This window comes from Bos indicus x Bos taurus, chromosome 11 (genome assembly GCF_003369695.1).
Source record: "Bos indicus x Bos taurus breed Angus x Brahman F1 hybrid chromosome 11, Bos_hybrid_MaternalHap_v2.0, whole genome shotgun sequence".
Classification (NCBI taxonomy): domain Eukaryota; kingdom Metazoa; phylum Chordata; class Mammalia; order Artiodactyla; family Bovidae; genus Bos; species Bos indicus x Bos taurus.
The window spans coordinates 13,756,485-13,761,399 of record NC_040086.1 but is presented as its reverse complement, the minus strand read 5'-3'; the positions used below and the strand labels follow the sequence as shown (position 1 = coordinate 13,761,399).

General features: G+C 41.8%; 1 pseudogene across 1 annotated transcript; it reads right to left on the bottom strand.

Annotated features, from left to right (window-relative positions):
• Positions 1-2,543: 2,543 nt before the first annotated feature.
• Positions 2,544-4,301, bottom strand: LOC113901065 (annotated as a pseudogene). The gene has a single exon (XR_003513296.1). The product of XR_003513296.1 is annotated as a protein disulfide-isomerase A6 pseudogene (transcript).
• Between the last annotated feature and the right edge of the window lie 614 nt (positions 4,302-4,915).

Below are 4,915 nucleotides of genomic sequence, written 5' to 3'. Positions count from 1 at the left end.
AGTTGCCACAGGAAGTCATGCTGTGAGGAAGCCCAAACTGGCCTATGTGGAGAGATCACATAGACAGACCCCAAATCTGTATGAAGATATAACTATATGGATGCCAGGCTAGCCCCAGCTACCTTAGTTCCCTGATGTTCCAGCTCCAGCCATCATCCAATTACAATTGAATGAGACCCCAGAAACTGGGTTAAGCCCTCTCTGCTTTTCTAACCCACAGGAACCAAGGGAGATAATGAAATTATTGTTGTTATTCTAAGTCATTACATTGTTTTTAATTTTTTATTGAGGTATTACTGACTTATAGAATGCTATACATAATTTAATATACACAACTCAAGTTTGAGGATTAGTATACACCTGTGAAAGCACCGTACCATCAAGGCCATTGACATGTTCATTACCTCCTAAAGTTTCCTCCGTTTATCTCGTGTGTGTGCATGTGGTAAGAACACTTAACATAACATCTATTCTTTTAGCAAATTTTAAGTATACAATACAATATTGTTAGTAATAGGCACATGCTGTGTAGTAAATCTCTAGAACTTATTTATCTGTTGACTGAAATAAAATGCTCATTGTAAAAGTTGAGATTTTTTGTTTGTTTGATCGTGCCAATGGCTTATGTGGTTTTAGTTTCCTGATGAGGAATTGAATCCAGGCTCTCAGCAGTGAGAGTGTAGAGTCCTAACCACTGGAGTATAGGGGAATTCCCAAGCATCATTTTTTATTTGAGGCATTACTGAGGACTTTAGTTCATGATACAGCCTCTCAAGTAGCTCTGAGGGACTGTTCCAAAGAGATATGGGAGGAGCCAGTATCCTGGAGTTTTTGCAAAAAATAAATAAATAAATAATGAAGCAGGTAATCGAACATGAAAATATTGCTGCTAATTAAAGGGGGGGAAAAAAAGCCCAGACATCTAAAGTTAGTGAATTTACTGCTTTTTCTTAGTGTATGGGAAGGTGCAAGATTCTGGGTTTATTGAAATTATTCCTTTGATATGTACCTTGGATATCTAGGGCCAGTTTACCTCCATCCTGAGTTTCCCTCAGGGTGCACCATTGTGAGTGGCTGCTGTGGCTGAAGGCTTGATGGCCACAACACCGTTTATTTACTGAAATACAGGTGATATTCTTTGTCCCTTGTTTTTTCTGTGATCCAACACATGTTGGCAATTTGATCTCTGGTTCCTCTGCCTTTTCTAAATCCAGCTGGTACATCTGGAAGTCCTTAGTTAACACACTGTCGAAGCCTAGCTTGAAGGATTTTGAGCATGACCTTGCTAGCGTGTGAAATGAGTGCAATTGTGTGGTAGTTTGAACATTCTTTGCCCTTTGCTATTGGAATGAAAACTGACCTTTTCCAGTCCTGTGGCCACTGCTGTGTTTTCCAAATTTGCTGGTATATTGAGTACAGCACTTTAGCAGCAGCATCTTTTAAAGTTTTGTCCCCCTTGACCCTCACTTCCTCATTTCCTCCACCCCTAGCCTCTGGAAACCACCATCCTACTTTCTTCTTCTATGAGATTGATCATGCCACATATAAGTGAGATCATTCAGTATCTGTCTTTCTATGTCTGGCTTATTTCACTTAGCATAATGTCCTCCAGGGCCACTCTTGTTGTCACGAATGCAAGATTTCCCTTTTTTAAAAAACAAAGCTGAATTATACTCCTCTGTATGTGTATTAGTCTGTTTGGCCCACAATAACAAAATATCAGAGAGTGGGTATCATATAAACACCAGAGATTTATTTCTCAGATTATGGAGGCTGGGAAGTCTATGATCAAGATGCTGGCAGATCCAGTGTCTCGTTAAGATCCACTTTTTGGTATAGTTGGTGCATTTTCACTGGGTCCTCACATGGAAGAAGGGGAAAGGGAGATTTCTTGGGTCTCTTTTATAAGGACACTAAACTCATCTATGAGGACTCAGCCCTCATAACCTAATTACCTCCCAAAGACTATATTTCCTAATACCATCACCTTGGGAGTTACAGTTTCCACATATGAGTGGAGGTGGGGCACAAACATTCGATCTATAGCAATATGCATATATCACTTTCCTTTACAATTCATCTTTCAATGGACCTTTAGGTTGTTTCCATATCCTGATGATTGTAAATAATGCTGCAATGAACATGAGAGTACAGATATCTCTGCAAGATTTTTATTCCAATTCCTTTGGATAAATACTCAGAACTGGGATTGCTAGATCATATGGTAGCTCTACTTTTAATTTTTTCAGGAATCTCCAAATGTTTTCCATAATGTCTATAGCAATTTGCAGTCCTACCCTCAGTGTATAAGGATTCCCTTTCTCCATATCCTGAACAACATTTAGCTTTTAAAAAAAATAATTAAAGCCATCATAGTGGAGTGAGGTGATATCTCATGATAGCCTTAATTTGCATTTCTCTGATGATTAGGTATGTTGAGCACCTTTGTATATACTTGTTGGTCATCTGTAGATCTTCTCTGGAAATGTCTGTTGAGGTCCCTAGCCCATTTTATTTTATTTTATTTTTGGCATTGTCCAAAATATTGTTTTATTCTTTAATGGAAAAAAGCTATTAATATTCAAATGAAAAGGGTCACATTAAAAAACCTGTATGTAAGAAACAGCCTCCAAGAACATCCAAGCAGCAAATCAGAGGGAGGGAAAAACGCTTCAACAGCCCATCCGTTTTCTTCAAAATATTACTTGACAGGATACAACTCATTTCACTGGCTACGACAATTCATAGAATTTTTCATTGTTTTCTTGAGACGCAAAAGTTCACTGCTGCAGTGTTTTCAAATGACCAGTCAAGGGTTACTTCTCGGTTGAAAAGGCCACTGGTAGGTTCCTTGGACTGGAAAGGACGTTCCTTCACCACAGGAAAATCTACTCCCAAGAAAAGAAAGCTGAAGTCTTTGCGGAGCCTCTCACAATTCATCTTTCTCCGGGTCGTCCAGCTCCACGTCACTCAGGTCAATGTCATCTTCCACGGGAAGCTCACCGTCCTTGCCATCCCAGGGCTCCCTGGTGCTGATGGTGGGGAAAGCACCACCGCCTAGATCCACGTGCGGTAGATCCACGCCCGAAAGACAGCTCCCTGAGAAACTCATTAATGCCTTGCTCATTGAACGATCCCTTTAGGAGAGCAAATTTCATCTTGCGTGCGTTAATAGCTGCCATAGCAGAGTATCCAAACCCTCCAATCCCCAGCGCGTTCTCTGGTTCAGATTGGGCTCCAGCTTCTGTCCACAGCCACCCCCACATTTTCTTCTTGTATTTGTCCGCCAACTTCAGAAGAACTTCCAAGTAAGAATTTCTGCCTGCAGCTCCCGTGTCAAGAATGTGGGGCAGCACGGCCACGACGCAGAGCTAATGCTCCTCACACGTCTTCTTGGGGACGTCCTCGTTGATGATCTCAAGCAGCTCAGGAGGTGGAGCGTTATCAGAAAACAGATCGAGGGCCCGGGAAACAATGTCGGATCTCGTGCGTCCCCCGTCGTAATCCACAGGAGACTCACCTTTCTGAAATATCTTGATTGTAGGGAATCCCCTAATCCCATATCGGCTGGCGAGAACCTGGTTCACAGTGGCATCCACAGCTGCGAGTTTCACTTTGCCTTTCGTTTGCTCTTTCACCTCTGTAGCGGCCGCGGCCCATTCTGGCTCTAGGTTTTTGCAGTGTCCACACCAGGGAGCATAAAACTCAACCATCCAAACATCTTCACTGTCAAGGACATTCTTGTCAAAGTTGTCGTCCGTCAGCTCAATCACGTCCTTCTTACTTGAACTGTCACCTCTGCCTTGTTTTCCAGAGCTGTAGCCACTGCCCCGGCCGCCAAGGCGGTCTTTCACAAGCTGGCGCAGAGCACTGAGGGCAGCGTCCACGATGGCTTCACCAGTTCTGCCACCCTGATAATCTTCTGGTTTGTTTTTGTTGGATCCAAAAATCTTAATGGTAGGAAATCCCTGAACACCATACTGACCCCCTAGGGACTGATGTTTGTCTGCGTCAACTGCACCAACTTTGACAACATCTTTCAAGGCAGTTGCTGCTTTCTTCCATTCTGGTGTTAACCTCTGGTAGTGGCCACACCATGGAGCATAGAATTCTACAAGCCACAAACTGTCACTCTGAATAACTTCTCGGTTGAAGTTTGAGGGAGTTAATTCAATTACATCATCACTAGACGAATACAGACCATTAACTGTTATAAAGAGGGTACAGCTCATCAGACCAAGCACCAGGCGAGCCATGCTGAGCGCCCGCGCCGCCACACACTCCAGCCGCCGCCTCACCCCCTAGCCCATTTTAAAATCTGGTTTTTTGTTAAGGAGTTGCAGAAGTTTGTTATACATTTTGAATGATACATGATTGGCAAATATTTTCTCCCATTGTGTGTGTTGCCTTTTCATGTTGTTGATGGCTTCCTTTGCTCTGCAGTAGCATTTTAGTTTCATGTAATCCCACTTGTTTACTTTTGCTTTTGTTTCTTGTGCATCTGATGTCGTATCCAAAAAAAAAAAAAGTTGTTGCAAATTGTCAACTAAAAAATAATGTACAATCTAAAAGTTGAGAATTATGTTTTATTTGGGGTATTACTGAGGACTTAAGTCTGGGATATCATCTCTCAGATAGTTCTGAAGGGCTGTTCCGAAGAGGTAAGGAAGGAGCTAGGATATATAGGACTTTTTGTAAAAAAAAAAAAAGAAGAAGAAAAGAAAGAAAGGAACAGGTAGTTGAACGTCAAAAGATTATCGCTAATTAAAGAAAGAACAGATGTCTCGAGCTAATGAACTTAGTACTGTTATATGTATGGGAAGATGAACGTCTGGGCTCATTGAAATCATTCTTTTCACATGTGCCTTAACTATCTGGGTCCAGTATTCTGTTTTTCTCCATCTTGAATCCTCTC